Source organism: Anabas testudineus, chromosome 18 (assembly GCF_900324465.2).
Source record: "Anabas testudineus chromosome 18, fAnaTes1.2, whole genome shotgun sequence".
In the NCBI taxonomy this organism is placed as follows: domain Eukaryota; kingdom Metazoa; phylum Chordata; class Actinopteri; order Anabantiformes; family Anabantidae; genus Anabas; species Anabas testudineus.
The window spans coordinates 15,814,155-15,840,287 of NC_046627.1; the positions used below are offsets into that span (position 1 = coordinate 15,814,155).

The 26,133-nt window shown below is 41.8% G+C and overlaps 1 protein-coding gene across 19 annotated transcripts in view; it reads right to left on the reverse strand.

The window, feature by feature from the left end:
* LOC113157074 (protein tyrosine phosphatase receptor type D) overlaps positions 1-26,133 on the reverse strand; it is a 315,285-nt gene that overhangs the window by 197,964 nt on the left and 91,188 nt on the right. The window lies entirely within an intron of this gene.

Genomic DNA, 26,133 nt, shown 5'->3' on the forward strand with positions numbered 1-26,133 from the left:
TGAAAGCTCCTGACTCTCTTCGAATGTTAAAGTGGCACTAGTCATTCACAGATCCCTATCTGTTTTTTTTTTCTGGGTAGAAATAACAACAGCACTGATAAATGAGCACTGAACACTGTGACACACACTATTGCTCCTATCTACTGTCGCCATGCAATAGTCTGCACCTTTAAAAGCACCACAAATGGCAATCTAGCTTGACTTTTCGCAGCTGTTATCATTTTTTCTTTATCACTTGATATGCAAAAGTGTATGTTTACGTTTGAGATCAAAGTTCCTTTTCCGCACCGTGCTTTTTCCATTTTCCCCACCTAAAAAAATGGACTCCTTTGATTATGCAGGGCCCAACAAAGAGCAGCCTGCTCTCGCAGCCCATTGAAAGCATACTGATTAATTAGCTTGTATAATTAGCTTAATGATTTAGAGAAACATGGCCATGGCCACCCAAGAAGCTATGCTAATGGACCCCTGTCTATAGCAATTAAAATACCCATAACTTAACAGTGGTGGCTTAGAAGTCCAGATAACTGCTGGAAAAAACTGTGTGGTGCATGTAATCGATGTAGCAGCATATTAGCTGTTGTATTTATCACAATGAGAGATATTGTTGCGAGTCACGTGTTTGCATTTATTAATATTCTCCAGAAAGGCTGACACCACCAGAAGACCAACAGCTGACGATGTGCTCTAATTTCTCCCTATGACGACAAACTCTAGAGCCTGCAGCATGCTTGGTGCACTTAAACCTCAAATTAAAACTCCAAATGTGATGTAAGACGCTGAAAGTGTGAACCCAGTTGTTTTTTTACTGTCACAAGGAGCAAATTTTATCACCTGTCTATCTTAGTGCATCATATCATTCTGCCTGTCTTATTCCATTTATGTTAACTCCGTCTCCGCGCGGGCACATGCTGTAAAGGACATGAGTTACGGTGTGAAGTTGTAGATTTTACAGTTTCCATTAAATGTTAGTCAAGCCGGGCAGCATCTCTGCTCCCTGACAGTAGCATTGCCATTCCTGGCTGCACATCAGACATAAATCGCCCGTTTATGACCCCCCTCCTCCCACCGAACAGTAACCAAAGCAGACACCAGCTCGACCCATAAAACCAACAGAATACTGAGGTGGAGGTGAGAATATAACTTAGCCCTACATGACTTTTTAAATGGCTGTCAAGTGGGAGCAGTTAGAAATGTAAAAAAAAAAAAAGACAAAATCTAATTTGCTTATTTCTTTTAATGCTCTGATTGACTGCTGCTGAGATCACATTCAGCCATAGTCTGGTAATTTACAGCACACTTTAGTGCTGACAAAGCACAGGAATTATGGTGCCGTCGGACTTGTGCGGGTAGGACAGGAAATGGACTGTACTGCGGAGGGTTGCTTCAGTGTTTATTGCGAGCCCACTGCGAAAGCAGCCTTAAATCCTAAAAGGTAAAAAGTGGCTGTTTGATACTTTTGCAATGTCGACTAAAAATACTGCCCAGTGACATAGATCCTGAGATTGTATATTGTCAGATTATACATGGAACCAAAATCCTGCTGCCATTAATCATACATCAACTGTTGTTTTGTTTGCTATTTGGGGCCAGCAGAAATAAGCTGTATGTTTCTGACCACTAATAGCAGCAATACCAGTATAGCTAAGTATGGATGTATATCGGGTAGTTACAGCTACTGAATTCATAGAAATGATGAGAATCTCTTCTATCCTGAAACTAAACAGCATTGTACCCGCTTTACATTCCACACACTAGCTCCCTGAAAGTCTGTTTGATGCAACAATGTAAGGCAAATGTGTCATTAGGATTTGCAGGGCTCCCAAACACACTAATTGCCACACAGGCTTGATAACAGCCTGTTTGCGTCTGTGTCTGCGTGATGCCAGCAGGTGCGATGCTATTCACTTGTGTGAGCTTGAACATTGCAGTCCCGGAGTTTGACACCATTGTGTCAAAAACTCTGTGCTCAGCTCGTCAGCTCTGGTGCGCTGTGCCCAAACAAGCCAGCTAAAAATGAGCATTTGGGAAGTGATCTGCCTTTCACTTCCCCCTCTCTCTCTCTCTCTCTCTCTCTGTACCAACAGCTGCTTCAGTGGCACAGGGTAGCGTCACTGTCAGACGTAGATGGAATTAGTTATGTGGTACATCATATGTCTATTTAGAATTGGCGTCATGCAAGCAACAAAAAAAAAAAAAAAAGAAGATGCACTTTGGGTGGGAGGATGTGTTTGATATTTTAGACACATTTGCATAGCTTCGCAATAGTCAAGCTGATGTTGACGGGATATCACATTTGCAATGTGAGCAGTCACAGTGAGAAATGTTCCCATCCGAACTAGAAGATACAGATGCTACAAATCACTTTAAGAAGCAGAAACTTTTACTCTTTGCTCATGAGTTATGAGTGGTTTATTGCTAAAACTGGCCACTGGCGTCATTCCGCTCCTTAATGTAATTGTCTTTGTTTATCTTCAGTGAAGTTGTGCACAGATACTACTGACAATTAAGAAGCAAAACCGAATATTGGCCACCCTCGTCCTAGAATGAAGAATGTGCTGTTGTGGTGGTAAAGAATACGTGAGCACAGACCCTTTTCTGCAGTCAGAGCCCTCTTATCAGCAGAGTTTTCTATCTAAACTTTCCATCATGTTAAAACTGCTCCTCCCCAAAGGCTATCATAATCTGCTCAGCATGCACAATGTTAATCGTTCAAATATCTCACCACCACAACAGGATAAGCGTGCTGTCAGAGTGAAAGAAGGGGAGTGAGTAAGATAGCTCCTCAGAAAGCGAGGAGGTGTACAATAGGATAGAAGATGTAGGGCGCTAGGAGGGGGAAAGACGAACAGGGTAAAGGGTGAGAGATCATATGGGCTGATGAAATTGAGTAAGGAACAGGAAGATGCAGCGCTGAAGGATGGGAAGCAGGAAAACACATTAGGACTAAAGTGAGAGAATTAGATCAAGAGAAGGAGAGGGGAAGGGAACGGAAAAGGAGGGTAGCGCCGCGTGCCTTCGGCCCTCTCAGGAAACTCTACGCCGCTGTATTCTTTCCCGTTTTCCAGTCAACTTTGGGGAAGATGATAGCGCTGATCATCTCTTTAAAAGTCTTCCTTTTCCTGTCACAGTATCACCTTCGCGTCATCAAGATGACTGGCTGAGTTGCCTTAAAAAAAAAAAAAAAAAGGTTTCTCTTATGTCTGGCGAAGGCTGCAAGCTGTTAGATTGCCTTCCACGTTGCCTGCCTGCCTTAATTCATCTGCTGCCAAACATATGAATGCTTGTGTCCATCATATTGACTTTCAGGGATCATTTCTGGTTTCAGATCAGCAGAATATACTGAATTGTGAACAAACCAAAGCCTCAAACCTCCAAAAATAAGTAATATCATCCCATTTGTTGCCTTCATGATAGATATCCCCTTCCTATTGTCCTGATGCATTACTTCTTTGATGCCCACACCTCCGCGTTTACCTACAGTAAGTAGCGCCTATCTGAAACCTCATGAGTACAGGAAGGATGAATACAGTAAACAGATTTTGTTCTCGCCCCGATCGCTTACATTTCCTCTCCTATAAATCCACTCGTCGCCGCATAAATCTTTGAGAAGCTTGGGCCGCCTTGCGCCTCTGCTTATTAGCCAACCTGAGATCAATTTATCACCTTTGAGGACAAAGAATGGAGGCGTCGAGGGATTCTCTCTATCCCTTTGATTTATGGAGTCGGAGGAGAGGTAGGGCCTTTTTGGGTCATGCAAATTCTCCTCGGCACAAGTGCCTGCCCCTCCTACCTCCTTTTTGTGTTGAATAAATTTTTCTGGCAGTGAGAGAGAGAGAGAGAGAGAGAGAGAGAGAGAGGAATCTAAGTAAATCAGCTGGTTGGAGTATGTATTAGAGGGTTATGCTTCGTTAAGTAAGTGGTAATGATGGAGCTGCGTAAAGCACTGACCACGCAACAAAGGGGATTATCAGCTTTCGGTAATGGCTGAAATCATAGCCGTTGAATTTGAATGCACATTTCTCTCCTGTATGTACAGCACAAGCAGCAGCTGTAACTTCAGTTTCATGAGTTCATGCAATTCTCAGCACTCACCACTAGTCTGTGCTATTGGTCCAGCAAATCCTTCCTCTGCACTTGTGACCCATTTTTCTTTTTTTTTTTTTCTTTTTTTTTTTTGCCGTGTAAGAAGCTGCAGGAATGTGACCGCCCCACCTCACCTGCGCTAAGTGGCTACCTCGTCTTGTCAAAGGAAACCACGGTGCCGGGCTGCTGCTCTACAACTCTCTCATTTGTAATTGTCCTCATGTAAATGATGGGCTGGGAGATGGAGGCTTGTGGGAAATGTATTTTTTTATTTTTTATTTTGTGAAATAGAAACCACTCCAGTGCAGTTGATGGAGTGTTGCTGGTTTTACATAGTGGTTACAAGGCAGGTTTGAAACGTTGCATCATGTATTGTTTGGTGTGCAAGTGTGAATCCAGTGTGATTCAACCTCTTATCATCAGACGCTAGAAGAAAAAAAAAAAAAAAAAACTAAAACCTGGGAGTGGGAAAAGTAGGCTTTGTTTTGAGGTTACAAAGTGCACTTTTATGTCAGGGCACCCTATGCTTTCCTTAACTTTATATGAGTTTATGAGTGTATGTTTTGTTTGAACAGTCGATAGACTGACAACACACATCCCCATGTCACTCTGTGTTTGGCTTTATCAGATTTTGAAAGTAAGATTTCACAATACCTCCTGTGTCACATGCATTTCAAATCAATCCAACATCCATCTCTTTTCCTTTTGTGTGTGTGTCTTAAGTACAAGCTTTGTACAGGCACCACTTCAAAACTCACTTGCCCTCTGTCTTGGCTCTCGTCCACACTCATCCCTCCTCCTAACAAACGAGCCCGCATCGGCCAGCAGATTTCCCCCAACGCCTACCAGTCCCGCCACACCTTTGTCATCTTATCCTTCTTGCACCCTACGTCTTGCTCTGGCTTCGCCTCCCTTTTTTCATTCCTTTTCTACCTTGTTTAGACACTCTCTCTCTCTCTATAGCCTTTCTTGTGGCAGAGAAGAGCACAAGACTCGCCGTTTGCTGAGTGGGCAGCGGGAAGCGGAGGAGGAAAGCAGAGAAATAGAAAGAAAGATGCACAAGGAGGAGGGAGGAAGAGAGTTATCTAACAGGATTAAAGGAGAACAACGGAATGGAGAGCACTTAAAATACTTATGACATGAGCCCTCTTGCAAAAACGAGAGGATGAGTAACAATGGCTGAATCACTCTTGAGGCTTTCTGTCTCTACACAATATGCTTTCTCTCTCCATCTTCCTCTCTCTCTCTCTAATGCTACCTATGTCTCTCTTTCACTCTGCTTCCATCTCCCCCTTTCGGCCTCATTTTCACTTACGGGCCAGAGGATTTGATGGATCTCCGAGGAGTCATGATAATAATGTGTGAGTGAGAGAGGGTGGCTTTAATTAACCAATGAAAGAAAAGGTATTCACCATAGCTATATTGTAGTCCACCGGGTGGACATAGTTTAATTGAGAGTGAGAAAATCGGGAGGGGGAGAGAAAAAGGGAGTTGAGGACGAGGGCATGGGATGGAGAAGAGTATCAAACGATCATGAGGTGCAAAGAGTGAAAGGAATAGGGTGCTGGTCAAGAACATTTTGAATAAAGCAATAATGAATGATGATAAATAGAAAAATCAGGCAAAAGGTAGAAGAATTTATAGCTAAAGGCGGGCGTTAAATAATTGTTTGGGCCACTTCTGTCCCAAACCACAGCAAGAAAGAGCAGATTCATAGCAAGGCCAAACAAATCTCTCACTTTTACCGGTCTGCTACACTAATGTCTGTGTATTGATACCTGTATGTTGGCAGCAAATGAGAACAAATACCCTTCACCTCAACCCCCCCCCACACACCACCACGCAGGAATCAGAAAGGTGGAACAACATGACAAATTTACTCGGGGCGGACTGAACTTCCGGGAGAGAATAGCACTTCAAACGATCCGCGTGCCTCGCCAGCTTCCCTGCCCGTCTGACACGGGAAGATAGCAGCCGTCTGGCAGCTCGGTCGAAAAACACGCACACACTCACACACACACACACACGCACACACACAGACACAGGTACACAGGTGTGAGAGCACACTGGATTTAGCATAAGTACACACAAACCCTCTCCTTCCACACTCCCAAACATCCTGTCTTTCACCCAAATTGCAAATACACTCAGAGACGCATCACACACCTATTTAGAAATAAAGATGTGGCATATCGTTTTTCCAATGCCTGACAACTGCCTAGATTTGGATAAGATTTTAATGCACGAGCTAATGTGTTTACGTTTGCTATGAAAAGATTTTGCTTGGCACATAATATCTGCGGATGAGGTCTCTGGAATCGGTGGCGCTTCTCTGTTTGTGCCACATAACAAATGGCAGTGGGAAAGAAAACTATTCCAGCCTTTATAAATAGGGCATCATTTCATTCCACTTACTTATTAAGCATCTATTCCTTTTGAATCATTGATTCTTCTAGTATGAAAACATGCATACATATGTTTTCAACATATAAATGAATAAAACCACCACCAATTGCATAGGTGTGTGTGTGTACTGTATATTCAGTCTGTCTTCTCAGCAAGAGATGTTGCATTCTTGATGGTTGTGTAATTTTAATGACATGATCATGACACTAGGTGCAACATAATAATGTTGCTGCCTAGCAAGTGTCAGAGAGAGTTGAGTTTCAGTGCTAACTCTCCAAAGACAGGACTTAAACAGCTTCTGGGGTTTGAAAGTTGTAAGATAAAGTCTCGAGTCCCTTGAATCATTAGGCTAAACAAAAAAACAAAAAAAAAACAACATAAAGACGTAATCAGTTTTTCACAATGGCAGGGGAGGGTGGATGGGAAGAGCAGAGATGGAAAGGAACCTTCACACATGAAGGATAGCTCAAAAAGTAAAAGAGGAATAAAAAAAAAAGAAAGAAAGACTGACCAGACGGCGCACTGACATATTCCGAATCCTCGCTGACACACTTCTGATGTGTGACAGCGAGGGACAGATGGGAAAAGCAGAGAAGTGAATGTACAGACGAGGGGAGAAGGAGGATCTAAAAAGAGAGGAACTGTACAGTAGGAAGGACGTAGGAAGAAGAAGACGGTGGAAGAAGAAAGCGGACACAGAATGTCCAAATGGCCTGAGAACTGAGTTTAGTCATGTGCCCTTTAGCAAGGCAGCTAAAAATCGCTCCAGTGAAGCCGCTCCGTGGTAAACAGCACAACACAGGGGCAGCTCCCAGGTGTGAACGTGTGAGTATGACCCTTTCTCTTTCTGAAACTACTCCCCAAGGCCGTTCCTGTAAATAAGAATGTGTTCTTAGTCAACACGCCTGGTCCGATAAAGGATTAGAGGGAGCAGAGAGGGAAGGAGAGCAACGGAGTGATGATACAACAGGAAATTAAATCACTTAAACAATGAAGAAATAGACTAACAAACTGCGTGAGCTTGTTTTAGCTTGAAACACAGAGAGCTACATGTTTACATCGGAGGGAACACTAGTGTCAAGGACACCGTGCCTTTCACGACTGCAGCCGGTCTGAGTAGATGATCGGCAACCACTTAGGGATGACTGGCAGAGTGCTAAAGCGAAAGCCGCGTCACTGGAAGGAGGGACGAGGCGAACGTGGAAGGGATGGAAGAAGAGGAAAAGGTGTCAAGAGGCGGCGCGAGGATGGACAGAATATTAAAGCGCGTGGTGTAACCTGAAAGCGGTACAGCGAGATGGAAACACAGCCAGGGGAAGGAGAGGCAGACAAGAAGAAGAAGAAGGGAAACCGTGTGAATGAATATTAGGCAGAGGGGCTATTCACACTGTGTTGATATGGATGAAGGCGGGAAGGAGGGAGGAAAGGGACGTGGGGAGGGAGGAGACAGACTTAAAGTGTGCAAAAGAGAGATAGGAGTTCTTACTCTCCTCTGGGAGGAGCTGCAAAAAAAAAAAAAAAAACAGGTGAGATAGAGAGAGAGAGTGAATAGGTGAGAATGACGAGGAGGCTACGCAGAAATGTGGGATGAAAGAGAAGGAAAGTGCACAAGACAAATTTCTGGAAGGAGAGCAGAGATAAAAATAGGAGGAGGAGACAGAAGGAGAGACATTCTGAGCGAGTCCGAGCTAACGCGCCACAACACACTTATCTACAAAAAGTGCAGACAGTACATTATCACCGCTGGCACTAAAAACAGTCTGAATCATCAATAAATAAAATCGCGGCACAGGTAAACACAATGCAGTGGTATTCGAGCACAGAGGTATAAGAGCTGGTGTGGTGGTGGTGGTGGTGGTGGTGGGGCGGGGGGGGTGCGATGGCGAGAGGATACGGCTGTGCAGACGGTTTCTCATTATCTGCTGTGCGTCAGTTATTAACACGGTGTCCATTCGAACATCTAATTAATGCAGATAGCCAAATGCCAAACCTGATGAAATACCATGATGAGGGATTAGCTGGAATAACAACTGCTCTGACGGGCATAACTTGTCTCCCTGATTAGACGGCAGAGGGAGAACGGGAAAAGCATTTCTGGATTACTGAAGTATCTCTTCCTCTCCCTCCCCTCCTCTTTTCCTCCTACCTCCACTTCTGTGTCCTTAATGAAGACCTTTTCCCCTTCTGCCTCGTGCCCCCATTCTCCCAGCTTTCCCTCCCCTTAGTCGCTGAGTGCTGTCCTAATTCCATTCTGATAGATGGAGAGGGGGAAGAGGCTCATTAAAAATGGCTTTGCTGATTGTGCTGCTGCTGTTTTTATCAGTCAAGAGGGTTTGTGCGTGTGCGTGCGTGTGCGTGCGTGTGTGTGTGATGTCTGGTCAAGTTTTTTTGGGGATTTTTATTTTTGCAGGTGCTGTCAGGGGGAAACAGTGGGGTGATTCAGCATGTGGTACAAGAGAAGTCGTTATTTCGAACATTTTACTGCAAGGTTTTTGCACCGGGGCTTTGTCCCACATAAATCCGACATTATATTTCATGAAAGGAGAACAGGCCTTAGAACAACAGGTGCAGGCAGGTATCCTCGGACTAAATTCGACCAAAACTAAAATAAGTGCCCCTGCTCGTGGCGGAGAAGTGTTTTTCAACGAAGAGCAGCCTGTACAGAGGGAGCTGGGGTGTTAACGGCCATCTGGGACTTTTAAGTCGCGTCTGTAGAGTAGCAAGTAGCATCTTGAAGGGATATATCGACATTTTGGGAAATGCACTTAGGTGCTCTCTGTCAAAGAGCTAGATGAGAAGATCTATAGCCTACCACTCTCATGTCTGTGCATTAAATATAAAGCTGGAGGCAGCAAGATATTAGCTTAGCTTCGTATAAAAATAACAAAGCAGAGGCAAACAGTTTTTCATATTTTGGCTTATATGTGTGTTACATCTATGTGAGGGAGCTTTTGAGGTTCCAACCAGGCTAGCTGTTTCCTCCTCCATCCGGCCTAACCCAAGCCAGTCGACATCAGACTTCAGCTCTTACGGTAATGCACGGGAGATGGCTCACGTCTAACTCCCCAACAACTCCATAAAAATATAAAGCTATTTTACTATTATATCCTGCAAGGTAATAAGTTTCTGTTTATTTTACGCTCTGAACTTTGCAAACCTTTCCCTTGGATGATTTGAGTGCAGGAGTACTAAGTAAATGGACTGCAAATACCACAGCACCTGGGAACCATCAATATGCAAAGGACCCAAACAGTCATTCTGTTTGAACCATTAACTGCAAAGCAGGTCACGAATTCATGAAGATTTAATCTGAGATGCTGTGTAGATTTCACAAACAGGGAAACAGTTATGTAGCGTCACATGTAATGTTAGCTGTTCTACATTACAAGTACGGTCCTCAAAAGTATTGGAACGGTAAGGAAAGCTCATTCCTTTTCACTACTCATAAGGTTAGGGGTTAGGTAACCCTACCCCTTAAATGTTTGGTATGAGACAGGTATGTTCAGAAAAGGTTTTAGTGTGTAGCACCTTTTCTGCCAGTGAGCAAAAGTATTGGAACATGTAACTGACAGGTGTGTCCTGCGAGATTGATGGATCAAACATTAAATAGGTCCAAATGACAACTCTAGCTTTTAGCCTTGGGTTTTACCTGTGATGACTAGATTAGTTGTTCGAACATCTAACAGACCAAGGCACAAACCCTAGGCATACTGAAAATGAAAGAAACCACTGGTGTACTGAGCAACACAATGAAATGAGAGGTGGCCAAGTAAAACAGCAATTGTGAAAACTGTGAAGAAGAACCTGAAAACAACAGTCAGTGACCTCACCAACAACCTCGACAGAGCAGGGGTGAAGGCACCCATTCGAATCTGAGGCCACAAGATACAAATTCGTCATCAGCAGTTGATATTTGCAGAAAAGTACAAATAATTTGGAAGTTTTATGGGCTGATGAGACCAAGATTAACCTCCTATCAAAATGATGAAACAATCAAGATACGAGGGAAAGACAGGATCTGCTCGTTATCCAAACCACACAAGCCCACCTGTTTGGCTCGGTGAAGGCCATATCGCGGTTTGAGCTTGTACGGCGGATTCTGGAACAGGCTTACTAATATTTACAGATGATTTAACTCGTGATGAAAGCAGTAGGATGAGTTATTCCTTCCAATTTGAAAAAAAAAATGCATTACAAACTAACTGGGAGGAGCTTCACTGTGCAGAAAGACAATGATCCAAAACACATTTCCAACAACGTAGAACTTCATCAGAGGGGTAAAAGTGGGATGTTTTCGGATTAATCAAGTCTATCACCAGATCCTAACCCAACTGAACATTCATATCATCAGCTGAAGGGACGATTAAAGGGAAGAAAACCCAAAAAACACTTCAAAAGAAGGAACCAATTTGGAACCAAAATGGATAGTTCTGCCTCTTTATATCTTTCCAGTGTACAAATGAATCCACCTTCACGTTCCATTATTTTTGTACATTACTGTATAAGTGACATAGTGAAAATAAAGTTAAATAGCTCTGTCTAGTAAAAGCCTAATGCTCAAACTTGTGTGAAAACCCACACTTGAACTCACAGGGGAGTTCAGTGTTTCTCTAAAACCATCTGTATTTGAAAAGCTTGTGACAAGTACAATTTTTGCTTTGATTACTGACATTTAGTAATTGCCAAATAACAGTGTCACTGTTTATGAGCAAAATGACAGGCATGGCTCTAATCGATACTGGCACAGTAAACGGGTTTGAGAAAATGTAAGAGTGGGGCCTAATTTTTTCTATCACAGCAAAAAAGACACGTTAGATGGATGTATCTAAAGGACAACTCATCAACTGCATATATCTACTATTACAATTAAACTCACTCTAATAAAATTGATTTATTGCAACCCCCCAAAAATGTTGTGCCTTAAACCCAACCATAAAAAAAGTTTAATATTGCTGTAGTCAAAGAAATCGCATGTTATACTGCTAGGTATAAACCCAGTAACTTGTCTGAATGGTTGTGGAGTGACATGTAGGTTAATCGGCTCTCATTTCTTACCGAGTCTCACTTTTCTACACAATCATAATCTCCAAATGCCTGAATTTGCTTATTCAAATGACTTTGAGAGTTTTTTGCTTCACATATTATATAAATAAACCCTGGATTTCACGAGGCGGTATCACTTCGCTCAGTCTTACATACAGCATATCATCTTCTGCACCTTATTCGCAGGTCTAATCTGTATAAATAGCCTCAGTGCCCTCCCACATGAGATTCCAACACGCATAATACTCTTACACTTAAGGGCTCTGCAGCACAGACGTAATCTCGCACATATCACTGCTGGGGACGAGCATCCCTTTATGAAATCAACAGGCCGTGAGTTCCATGCATCTATTTAAACATATAAATGCGTGTAATCTGCACAAATGTATGAATGCTCAGTCACTGACTATACAATCTATGTACATTGAACATGTTTCCAAAGACGTTTAGCTTAATGGTCTATTTCAAATATCCGTATACTAGTTTCGCATATCATCACTTTGTTGCTAAAATTACCATCCTTTTGTTGATGAAATTGATCCAGTGCACCATTAAAAGCTTTGCATCACTAAATTAAAACAAAAAAATGTAAGAGGAGACCAAGGGGAATTGCCTATTTAGTGTCTGCATGTCTAACCCAGAGTTGGATTCACTCTTCTTCTCTGAAAATGACTGTTTCCTTGTTACAGGGCCTTGTCATGTGCACAATTCTGCCAATTAGTTAATGGCTGACATTAAAGCTAGAATCCAGCCTATTTGCTAAGCGCCTAACAATTCAAGGCTGCAAAGTACGATCGGAAAGCGCTTAACAAGCTTGCCGCATATGGTAGCCGTGTGATGTATGACAGGTATGCGACTGTGACAGGTAGCATAGCTGCAGTGCAGGCTGCATATGCTTACCCTAACACCCATACGTTTGCACAGAAACTTAAAAGCAGACATGTGCCTGCACTTCCCAGCTAAAGCAATACTGTGAATATGAATATAGCTGCCTATAGCAGTATGTAAATTCAGGTATGCTCTGATGCCTTTATGGACTTCAATATTCAGACACATGGCATTTCTCCTTGTTTACATTTTTGTAAACGCACTCATTTATACGTAGATGTCGACCGTTGTAATTACAGCGGTATCAAGGTGCAAAGCTGCTCTACTGTATTTGACAAGTGACGGTTTCATGAAGGCTGTGTGCTTCTGAGTAAAGTACACATATATGGCAGGCTTTGAAGGGCTACAGGGTGAGTGGGGTCGTGCAGTGATGAAGTGCTCAGAATGCATAGAGCATTACACATACATCAAACCTTCCCCAGCAGCTTTTTACTTCATAGCTTTTGTCATGCCCAGTCCACAGATTTATCGACGACCCCTAATAAAAGTGTAACATTTGATAAATTTGCTGAGTGGGAGTGATCAGGGTGATAAATAAAGCAGCTAGTACATTACAGTGCCACTATATTGTGTACACTGTAATTGTAACAGTAGTGGTGTAAGTCTGTGTGCGGACGGGGGCAAACTGAGCTTGCAAAGTGAACTGCATGCTTATTGCCTGGATGGGAGCCCTAGTTAACGGCGGTAATGTATTCTCAGGCATCAAAGGCTCAAAGTTGAGAGTTTTAAAGGCGCTCGTCACTATTGATTTGCACGAAGAGTAGCTTCCCAGGTTCATTATATGGGAGCTCTCAGCCCTTACTTTAGGCAGCGAGGATGTTGCACAAACAACAGGGAGCTTGGGGTGAGCGCTTTGTTGTTTGGAACAAAAATTTGTTCAAATCATTTGCTGTTTTGCATTCGCTGGCTATAAAGTATAAGCCATGGCTAATGAATAGTATCCGAATGACTAAAGTCCCTGGGGCTTTTTCACAATTAATACACATTTTAATTGAGCACAGAAAAATGGGACCATTTGGTGCTTAGCAATAAGAAAAAAAAAAAAAAAAAAAGGAGGATGGGGGGCTAAGATGTAATTGCTGAGGCTTTTCTCAGGCTTGTCTCTCAAGGAGAGACTGTTTTTCTGCTTGTAGCCTTTGAATCTTCAGCACTGTCAAAACAGCTAGAAATCGTTCACTTTCATTTGTTGTGTTTGGTTGCTGTTTGCGCTGTGCACACGGAGTGTCACAGTTAGTTGTGGGAGTACGAAACGGTGGAGTCAACGGTAAAAACAATGCATATTCATTTAGTTATTTTAGTTTGTTTGGGTCCACATTGTATGTAGGGGGAGTACATAAAAGTATATAAAATTCATTAAATTATGTGTGTGAGTTGTACCGACTGCAGTACATATCAAAACCTTTAGTTAATTCATTCAGACATCAGGCCTATCTATCTGCACAGCGGAGCTCTGAATGTGCTTGAACAGATGGCCAATTGTTTATGGTGGACTTGGAGAGTATCAGACAGGCAAAAGTGTAAACATCAGTATGGGCAATCAATATCTCATTAGGGTGCCTGCTTTAGTTCATGTTTTGTCGCTTTGCATTCTCCACACACACTTTATCGGCTCGGTAACTACAGCCATTTGCTGGGAAGGGCAGTGTAGTACATGGCACAAGATGCTGGCAAATGGACCTGGACTGATCTTCACATGCTCTCCGCACGCTTGATCCAAGTCCATCATTCTGTGATATGACGGGCAGTGCAGCTCATTCCTAGCAATGCCATCGTGCTTTTTTTTAGCATGTTTTTAGACAGAGGGAATGGGGGACACAAGATAGCTAGTGGTGCTGCTATGCTGGAAGATAATGCAGGATGAGCCTCAGGCATAGGAGGCCTGGAAAATTCCTTGTCACTTCAGATAAGAGAAAGGAGATGGCAGTGGTTGCTGAGGGACTTGCTAAGTGCTTGTTGGTGTCCCTTTAGCTTTCCAGCAGCAGGACTGTATAGTGCATCTGGACAGGCAGATGTCCATCTTGCCACAATCGGTTGTGCATGGGATTCATTCCCAAATGGGTCATTGAGGAGCAAGGTTGATGAAAGTGGGTGTAAAGTTTGCAACTGAATGACGCTTGAACTGTCAAACTTTGGGAAATGTTATTCCATGGAAGTGGCAGGGCGGAATAGTGTTTAGAAAGACTGTCCATCAACCAGAACGGCCAAATGTGAGCCCATATGTCAGCATATCCCTGCCCTGCTAAAACGTCTTTGAACGCCACACTCGGTGCGTTAGAGGTTTTCTCTTTGTCAAAGCGGTCTGCACAATTATCCAAGTTTAGATCTACGGTGATGTCATCACACTTGTCTCTGCCTGGTTTCTTTTTCAAACTGAAGTGTGGGATAAAGGGGCCCAATCTAGCAGCCAAGATGCTACTCAGTTGCATTATGGGACATTTGGAGCGTCTATTTTGTATGGATGGATCCCAGTTCCTTTAATTGCATCCATGTTGCCCTCGTTTGCTTTTTCTTGCATCCCAGTCCCTCCCGCTAAATAAACATGGAGAGATATTGTGAAAAGATGCGTGGAGACAGGCACTGTGGGATGTGAAATGTGTTTTTAGAGACATAAGACGTCGTCTCATATGAGCTGTCATCTGCCGCAACGTCTGTTTCTGATGACGTCGGCTCAGCTGTGGCTTTGTGATTAGGATGCACAGTTACCACCAGCTACACATTTATTTATTATTCACATTACATTTATTGATATTGTCTCTACATTCATTATTCATGAATCCAGATTATGATTATATGGATTTGTAGAGGTGCATTATTATGCATTACATTTATACCCGTGTTCAGATTTTATGTTCATAGTAGATAATTACAGATGTTGAAGAGAAAGCCTGTTTCTAGCGTATAAAGACAGTTGCTCTTGGGTGTGTTGCTATTTCAGTGATCTCAGTGCACTTTAGTTCAAAATTGCGCTGCTGTTGTGACGTCATCCACCCTATGTCTGCCTCTGTTGCTGCGATTTTGAATGTTCTTCTTTAATCCGTCTCTTGTGAGTCCCCGACAGACATCACAGTGCAGTAATAAATTGTTGTAGTACTTGTTTAATAATTTAAACATTAGCACTGACAACATTCAACTGACACCTTTTACATTTACTAACTGCCAACCCACACAAATAAGCACTTGCTTTACTTTTTGGCCCCTATGATAATGTGATTGCGTACTAATAGTCCATTTCAATCTTCTCTTTGTGCATTATTGATTGTGCTTGCTGGCATTTATAGCGCTCTTGTTTTTAGGAATGCAAAGAAAATGCAGTACAGAGGCATGACATGTATTAAGAACAATTTGGAATACTTGAATGGGGAAGCGATGTTCCTGCCTTGCCGTTCTCGATTGGTTTAATCTTTAAAAGCAGTATTTGCAGCCCAGTCTGCTTTGCCATATGGCAAAGACAAGACCCAGGTCAGACAGCACTGTAATCACTGTTAGTAAGCAAACAATCCTATCTGCTGTAATTGCTGCTGCTAATATCTACACTGATTACAGTGCATTGCAATGATTCATTATTCAATTTGACATATGTGATCTCACCACATCAATGTCCTTTTAACAGCGGAAATACATTTCCCAGAGGGGATTTAGTTGCACAATGTTATTGTGAAATGGACGGAAAGGATTCCTCCCTGCGTCAGAAATGAAATTCATTAGGAAGTAAGAAGTGGCAGGCAGGTGGAATTGCCCCAAGTGTGTTTAAACCTTTGGGAAATGCTTTAGAGGAGCAGAAGCTTCATTACCAACAGACCTGGCCCCCCTCTATTTATTATAGCTTATGTCCAACACCTTGCTCAGATTATGTTTAAGGATATGTTTTGTTTATGGTGCATCTTGATTGATGAACAGCACTGACGCAGGCATGTACGAGGACGCGAGCATCCCACCCACCTATCTTCCTTCATTGGAAGGTCAGCCGTTCTCCGAAATGTGTTTATTTTGAGGGTAATTGCATCAGATTGAACAGTGAAATACCGTCACCTCCTGTCGGTCCCTGGGAAGATTAGCACCAAGGCCATCAGCAGGATCAATCAATGTGCGGGCCGGTGACTGCTTGAGGGATGGGAAGGTCAGCGACTGTGATATTACTCACACTGGGGAAGATCTGGTGTCAGAGGCTTTAATTTTGAAGGGGCTAAATAATAGGGATAGTTTATGGACAAGGATGGGGTAGATCGAAGTCGGCGATAAGACGACACGAGCACAAGAGATCGAGTGCCATCAATTTTCAACTGCGCAGTAACTCTCCAGTAGCTAAACTCTCTGATAAACGTATGCAGGAGTTTATCATTAATTTCTCCATGCGCCATATGCTATGCAGTGATATTTTCACAAACAGGTGTGCATGATCCTTAGCCACTATCTCTCTCATCAAGCACCTTTCGATGAAAGCCGTGCACATTTGTTGCCTTCGGTGCAGTTATTTTTTTTTTTTCTTACTGCAGAGAGCACATCATCTGGCGGACTCCGATCATCTGAGAGAAGGAGCTGACTAATCTCAAACCTTAAATTTATTCATGTTCAATAAAAGCTATTCATCAGCTTAAAACCGCCTGTAAGTTCAAACTAAATTTAAACCACCTGGGAGGCGGTGTGCTTAAGCAGCCCGGGTGGAGGGAATGTGAAAGGAGGGTAAGGAGAAGAACGGCAAGAGAGAGAGAGCCAAGTGGCCCCTCGACTGGGATGCTCTGCAGAGACGGACGAGGAGAGGGGGGAATCTGTGAGTGCTTGTGTGTGTGCTGATCAAGGCTTGGCTATTGTCCAGTCAGTGTAAACTGTATTATAGGTGAGTTGCCTTTGGCGGAAGATGCATCCTGATTATTGATTTTTTTGGCAAAACAATGTATCATGATGATAACGTTTTTCATGTCAAGATAATCATAACTATCACAATGAAGCCATTTTTATCTACATAAATAGGCCTCCACCTCTTTGATTAAAGTTAACTTCATTTATTTATTTATCTGTAGGTTGTAATAGTAGAAAACTGTCACACTACTCTTCACACTGGGTTTATACTCTTCTCAATCCTCTGCTCATCCCAGAGATTAAGTGGACTTTGCTGGCGTTTGTGACGTTGAGCACTTGTATGTTCTGATTGATGGCACTAGACGGAGCACAACAGCTGAACAATTATTATTTATTTTTTTTAAGCTATTGAAAAGAGCAATAGTGTCAAACAGAGTGAGCTGCAATTGAACTTGTAAGTTGATTAATTAGCGGTGCGTTAGAAAGGAAAGATTATTTGATTGATTTGATTAGATTTACTGATTATCTGATTTTATTGTGTACTAAAGGGTGATCATAACTGTCACCAACAAACAAATTCTCTTTAATTAACACTAATTTCATCAGACATCCAAACAACGAAAGAGAAATCCTGCAGGTGGAAATTTTTATCTAGAAGCAAATACATATGTTTATATAGTGTGATAAGTTTAACAGCATTCATATGTCTATACTCCCCAAACTAGAGCCGTAGGAACCTAAGTGCACTTTAAATCTTATTTGCACATACTGGTCAGAATAGTTCCCTATTATTTTTCACAAAACAGTCGGGCCGGCATCGAGCAAAATCAAGAACACAAACAGAAGGATAGATGAAAGCATAAAGGCTCACTCTGGAGACTGTACTGTGTCTGATGCGCAGTGGACCATGAGAGTGCACTCTGGACCTCAGTCACACCCTGCTGTTCCTCTCAGGTAAACACGCAAACCAAACCCAGTGGATGAAATGAGAAAACACCCCCTCCCCCCCTCGCACAAACAGAAATACGAGTAGCAGGTTAGATGTGGCGATGGAAACATATTGGGGAAAATGCACTTGTTTCTTTTTTAGCTTGTGGTTAAAATACAAGGGTCTGCAGTGAGCTTTTAAGAGCTCCTCAAAAGAGTCCAGATTGAAGAGTGATAATTGCTTTCGGCATCTGCGGCTTCACCTCGTGACCCCTCCGGCTGCAGAGTGTGGGTTGGGTGGGTCTGCCTTTTTTCGTTTTGCCTTTTTCCCCTACTGCCTCCATCCCTTCTTGTATTGCAGGCAAATGGGAAATCATCAAACATCAATTATTCCAGTAAACAAGTTTGGCCATGTAGAACATTCAATTATACATGAAACATTAATAGCTGGGGCTTATTTCACACATCCATTAGATTGTGTTAAACATGGATACTCAATCTTATTAATAGAGCTTGAGTGACTTGAGTGTTTTTTTTTTTTTTCTGACTAAGAATTTAATCAGGGAATAATAATGCTGTGATTGTGTCGCATTTTGTTATAGAGAAGACTTGTGTTAGAATCACAGTGTAAGGAGGCACAGAAGTATATAATGGACAAAATAACCAATCAAAGTATGATAAGAGACTGTAAGGAAAATGTTCTGTAAGACAGCCTAAGCACAGGGTGTTAGGGGGAGTATGAGGGTAAGTGCTAGGAACAGGAGAGAACACTTCACCATGAGTACACACCTTTTAAAATGAGAGTTGGAGGAGGGCTGTGGTAGTAAGCCCAGTTTCTTTGTGAATAATATACCTCTGAGGCGCCACAGTAAGATCTTCACAAGCATTAGAAATACAGTGCACAGGCACTCAACATCCAGCGGTGGCTGAGCAAAAGCACAGCTTGGCGGTCCAGTTGTTTGCTTTCACCATCTACAGTGTGTTAACAAAGTTATTAAGAGGGTAATGGCTTTGATTAAAATTTGTTGGCACCTTGCTCAGTATAATAGTATCCATTACTCAAAGTTACACAGGCTATCATGCTTTTAACCGATGAGGGCTATTCAATAAAAAAAAGAAAAACCTCCGTACATTTATAATAAAGTGTATTCTTCTAATTTGACATTAGAGCGTTGCTGACGAGATTAAAACATTAACAGTAGATTAGGGACAAAATTGCAGACTGTTGATTGAAAAACAAATAGGCACTAGAAGTATAGGTTTTGCATTAACAGAATGAAACTGACAATTGTTTGGAGATGAAATTTTTTATCATCTTGTACCATTAAAAAACGGTGCCATCAAGTAATTCTAGCGCTTACATCCAACTTAAATGAATGAGGTACGGTATATGTTATAGTCGCTCTTGTAAAACGTGTTTTTTTTTCTCAGTTAGGCTGATGTCTGATGCACTATTAAGATAATTTAACCAGAGTTGAAAGAGCTTTGTCAGAGGGCTACCAAAGTCCTTAGACTTTAGATTTTTTTTTTTACAGTTTGTAGATGATCTGATTGGCCTTGAGGCTGTATCTATGCAAGTCTTGAGTGATCAACATTTCTATATCCACTTGTGTGATTATCAACCTGCCAATCTCCAAATACTGTTTTAATCTATTTTACTAGATATAGAGGATTTATTCAGGAAAATTATTCAAAACCCCCAAAACAATTTATTGTCAGTGCAGTTACCCACAGTATCTTCACAACTAAAGTATATTTGCAAATGTGTTTTTTGGGAACATTACAAAGTTGCAAATATAATAATACATAATATAATAATATATATATAACACAATAATATAACAATAATAGACTATATAATAGACTAAAAATGTCAGTGACAGAACCATCACCACTGGTTCGTAACTGTCCAATGGAAGAAGGTCTGATGAGTCCAGAATTATCCTGTTCCAGAGTGATGGGATCATCAAGGTAAGAAGAGAGGTGGGTTAAGTGATGCACCCTTCATGCCTAGTGTCTACCGTAAAAGCCTGTGGGGGCAGTGCTATGAACTGGGGTTTCTGCAGTTGGTCAGGTCTATGTTCAGCAACGTTACTACCTGAATATACTGAATGACCAGGTTAAACTTATCAAAACGATGCCACAGTGAATGTGTGCTGTAATCAAAGCTAACGGGCAGTGTATTTTAATTCTATATTAAAATATTATATAGCTGTAAATTTTGTGGTCATAAATGTGCCAAATGTCATTTTGGTACTGGCTCCTTGTCCAGTCCAGTTTTAGCACTTGTCTTGTCTTCACACATCCCTATGACACTTTGTTTGAAAGGCTGCAAGAATGCAGTGAAATAAAACATCATATTGACCAAGTTCGATGCCTTGCTTTGCGGTAGCCGCTATGGATACGTCAAACACATCAGGCAAGTGTAGACAGGATGTCCAGTACTCGGAGCAAAAAGTTCACTTCTTTATCTTCTAAAGTACAGGTGGCAAACACTGACTGGCCAATAAATCCTTACCTTAATATGTTCTAGAAACACAATCAAAAGTCATTCATACATACTAAACAGTTCGACCAGTCACCTCACACTAAAGAAGCTCATCTGCAGAGGATCTCCACTTTAATGAGGAATGAATCAAACGTCAAGACAACAATGTTGAATAAAGTTTGAGAAAAATCAGATGACTTATCTGGAAACTCACAGAGATGTGAGTGTGGGGATAAACAAGGGGTTTATGCTTTGAGAGGGTGTCTTATGAGAGAAAAAAAAAAAAACACAACTCTTTTTTTCAGTACTCCACTCCACCCGCCGCCGCAGCAGCAGCAGCAACAAGGGGATGCAATGTGCAAAGAGGCAGGAGACTAGTGTTTTCTCAAGCTGAAAGGTTGTTAATTAGTGTTCATCACACGTTCAGGGGGCGTCATTTGCCATTCTAAATTTAAAGATGTTGCCGTCGCTATTCTTGCGGATGTGTTAGCAAAGTATTTCTCGACAACAAAAGTGGGAGAGGAAAAAAGTTATCTCCATATGTCGTGTGATTCTCCTATATGTTCTGGTCTCCCATATGTAATGTATTATTCAGTATATCACTGGCACCGCGAGTGTGCGTCATCCCTACGGCAAATTTTGCACCTCGTGTTGTTATGTTGACAGCTGTATTATGTTGTAGCTTGTTTTGTTTTTTTTTCCCTTCTTTGGATGCGAGACAAAGTGGCATGACACGGCAACTATGTCACATCGTTTGAGACAGCCGCCGTGGAAGTGTTTGACCGGATCACATAAACTTCTTAACAAACTTTGAAGAAAGCTTCATTACCATGTAATGTCTTTAAAGATATTAATGCGGAAAGTGAAACAATGAAGAGAACATTTTACAACACCTCCTGGGCAAACAGTAAATTCAGTGTTGCGAGTTATTGGTTTGGGCTTTGGTTCCTGTCTGTGCCCTTCTAACTTTACTAATTACTGACTCTGTGATTTAGTAGTCTGTGGCGTCACCTCAAGGTGCTGGACGTCTACAGCATGTCGGTGGGACAGAGATGCATGGAGACTTGGTTTCCAAACCAGCTCTTTCCTCTGTCAGTGCCCAAGAATTAAATGGTGGCAGTAAACCAAAGAAAGGGCGGTAGAGAGTTGGCTCCTTACAGTAACAGCTGGCCCTTGTCTGAGGGATCACATTGGATGATGTCACTGATCTGACACTAATCGTGTGTGTGGCTTATCTGCTGGCACTCTAGTCATCACATCCAGTTGCCCCCAGCAACGTGTCACTTCTGTGTCTGTTGATTGTTTCACAACTCAAGGATGGACTCTTCTTCTTTATTACTTAATACAATAAAGACGACAACATGGAGAGAAAAAAGACAGCAGCTAGGCGAGACTGTCACTTGTGTATTTTAATGTAATAAGTCACACACAAGTATACTATTTGGTATAAAGGTAGCACTTGAATAATTAACCAACTGACTCACAGCAGAAGTTACGACACTAAAGTCACAGTGAAGCTGCAGGTGAACTAGGAAAGCAGGGAGTTTAGGCAACATGCTAAAATTGTTTTCTATTATTTTGCACAAAAGAGTTGACAATATCTGTAGGTGGAGTATCTTTATGTAACTGTTCAATGTAGAGTTTGTTTATTTCACACCTCACAATTCAACGGTTACAGCTAAGTGGAAACATAATGTTTGATAAATACCTATGTGAAAACTAATCAGTTCCTTCCTTGGCCCATGGCCCCACTTTCCACAAAATCTTGTTAAAATCTGATGTTGATTCTGAGATATAAACAAACAGAAGTAATAAAAGTGGCATCAAGTAATCTGTGATTTCTATCATAGAAACCTCTACGGTGCCTTTTGGGTAATGTGATGTTTCACCGCCTCAGAGTGGAAGGAAAGAGTAAAGGGAATATAAAGTTTCCAGAAGTTAACTAGTCGACTGCAAATTGATGATGCGGTGACTTCACAGGTTAGAATAAACAGGAAGTCCACAGCTTTCATCGCCAGGATGATGCACCGGATCCTTTGCGTAGCTGCGGCGCAAAGCATGTCGCCAGTTTGGAACAGCTTGAGAAATGGATGGCTTCGTGTCTCGTCTGTGAAATGAATCCCCACAGTCGAGGAAGCGCCTTTGATGAGAAGAAAACACTCTGGTCGTGACAGCTTTAAGAAGAATTTCTTCACAAAGACGAGTATTGATTGGACATTCTTGAGTTTGATAGCCAACCTTTGCCTCTTCAAGTCTCAGGCAGATGCACACCTGTCAGCTTGAAGGGGTGGGGTGCAAGGCTGCAGTGCCTTGACAACAATATCAAAGTGAAGCAGCAATTCGACAAAAATCCCCATTGATGAGATCATATATCGTGATAATGTAATAATAATACTGATTTGTTTTTTTTAATCTGTTCTGCATTGTGTACAATAGGAATAATTGGGAGGAAATTAGCCGCATCTTAAAATGAAAATGAGTGGAGAGTGCAGGCCACAACACGAGCCTTACAGAAACCTGTGGCCCTCGCTGCCCTAGTTATAGTGTGGTCGTTTTGTATTAGGGTAACTACTTTAGCCTAGTTATCTCCTCTGTTTTCTTTTTTTTTTTTAATAATAAGTATACAATTCTAATCTCCAATAAAGTCAAGCAGCTGCTTCCAAAAGGCGGCGTGAAAGGGTCCTGCACCGCACAGTGTTGCAGGTCATCTGGGTTCCTTCCATTTTCCCCCGCTGCTGTATCTCCTGGCAGTGTAGCACTCGGCACTAACACAGACCTTCACTGGCAGCCGAGTGTGCAGCCTGGGCTTGTGTGAACTCAACCCTGACTGTCCCTCACACACCCTGGGGGCTTTGTGAAAAATGAGACCACGGAGAATGAGATAATAACATTGTGGAATGGGAGTGTGTGAATTTGCGGCGGACACGTGCACGTGTGCGCGCGCGCTCTTGGATGTGTGTGGCTAGCATGTGCGGGAACATAATTGTGTCCTCTCATGTGTAAAAACTATCAATCAGGTTCGCTTAATATCGTTTCATTATGGGTAAATTAAAATTGCAGAGTGATCGATAGGGTATCGACTGTCATATTATGTGTGTGCATAATGAATAATGCTTTTTAACTCGTTTCTTTCCCAATTTATCGTGGATATTGAGTTTTTGTTTGTGTGTCCAATGGGAAGCAACCAGATGGGCAGACTTTCAATATTTCTGAAAGCATGGCCAGATTACAAAAATGGAAATGAGTTTACTGTTCACACCTGAATTAGCATTGTGTGTGTTGTCAGATCCCTAATAAGACAGTGAATGGTTCCCCCTGGACTGCTGTCTATGTCTCTACAACTTATTCACACATGCCAGAACTGCTGAAGGTACCTTTTTTTGCAACCGAGGCAGATAATGTTCACAAGTCAGTGTAAATGAGAAGATGTTATGATAAACTATTGGCTATGAGGACAGAGCAGAGCAACACAAACAAGGCTATATCATGTAATTACACCGCCGCACTGAATACATCCAGTTCAAAACCTTTCTTAAGTAAACTGCATACTGTATGAATAATGTAGTACACTAATTTTAAGCCCTGCTTGTGCATTTCTGGTTTTACTATAAATCAATGCCAATTGTTTTTTGTTTTTTTTTTATAGTTATGAGTCACTTCTCTTTTCCTTTCATGCGTCAATAGCATAAATCAGTTCTAAATGCAAATCTTCACTTTGCAGGCTCTGCTTTATCATTTCCGACATGGCAACACAGAAAAGCCAAATCACGGAGTATCAGCTGGGTCTCCATTCCATACAGTTTCCCAAGAGCCTTATGATGATGTGTTTGAAAAATCCTTCTGGCTTTATTACACAGTGCTATTCATTTGAGAGAGGTAGACACACACAGACAGCAAGTTAAAATTTGTATTCCTGAATGTGTTTGTGTGTGTGTCGGTTTCGGCGTAATTGTACGCGTGACGGCGGGTTGTGTGAGTGAAACTGAGTGAGGTAGACAGATAATCTCTACCTGCCGCTCAGCCTGTGCGCTTCCTTGTAAGTGCTTCTTTATTTCTCATTAGGACTTGAGCATGAGAGGAATTAGCGACTGTGAACGAAAGCCGTGCCTGTTTTAATAACGCTGCTGATCTAATAAAAAGACCAGATTATGTTAATGTAATCGTAACGTGCACCAGCTCAACCTGGCCTCACTGAGTCTCTCGCCTATAAATTACCTGTCCTAACTCAGTCATTACCGGGGTTCAGACAGTGGTGATGATTCTGTCACGGATGGTTCATCAACATTTATGTAACATGTACGCTATACAACTTCATAGCACGTTGCACTGGCGAAAGTGAGTTGAGTGATTTAACGACACGTGTACCGTAGATTTGTGCAAATCTTTGCACTACAATGGCCCCCTCGCCTCCCTCGCTGCATATGATTGATGATGTCTGTTGCATAGGCGAAAGGTTATTCACTATGGAACAAAGTGTGTACTGTAACTGTGTGCAACAAATAGACAGAGTCTGTGAGTGAACATCACAACATTAGTACCCACTGGAAATGAATGAGACAATAAAAACTAAAGAGCAAACACGATTCTGGTGACGAAAAAGCAGGAAAGAATCAAGATAAAAATAGACAACGGACTGTGTTTATGGTGGAAATCTAGGGGGAGGAATAAAATGCGGGATAGATTATTCACTGCCGTTGACAGTGCGGAGTCAGCTTGTTATTCTTGCATGCAGCATCTTAATTTCTTTTCTTTCGCTTACCTTCTTTCAAGTGAGGTGATTATCATGCCAAGTTACACAGGAAAGTTTGAAGAGAGAGAGAGCATAAAAGGAGCGAGAGGTGGTTGTGTGGTTAACAAGATAGCAAATTAATGATGGGGTGTAAAGCTGCACTGACATATGACAGCGTCTTCACATCTCAAAAAACACTGAATTAATACAACCTGGTGTTGAACGACTTGAATCCAAACAGTCACATAATGCTATTTATGTAGATGTGTGTGAAAGAAAGAAATGCACATTCAATGATTTACATTAAAACTGCATATAGCAGCAGCAGCACTGACCCAAGTGTCATTTTTGACAATTTAAGAGTATATTATAAGCATATAGGACTAATTCAGATAGAGCACAGGAAGTTTCCTTAAAGGTCATGTGTTCTGGCTCATTTTGAACAAAGTACGCCCTTGTTTTTTTGCCCTTGAAATTCACACTATAATGCATAATTTCAGAGCAAGAAAAACAAGAAACAAACAATAAGCAAAGCAAAAAGCCCTGCACTATCTGGTGCTTTATATATTTGATGGTCAGTCCAACATTATTTGGTTATTCATGGTGGTCGTTTATTTTAGATGTAGGTTTGCAAAGTGCCTAGATTGTGTTTGGTGTGATGTTCAGTATGAGTAGTGTTAATCTTAGTAACCCTGAAGAAGGACCTGAGGAAGTACAAACCCTACAGTAATATCCCTTTTTTGATCTAAAAGGATATCAATGCTCATGT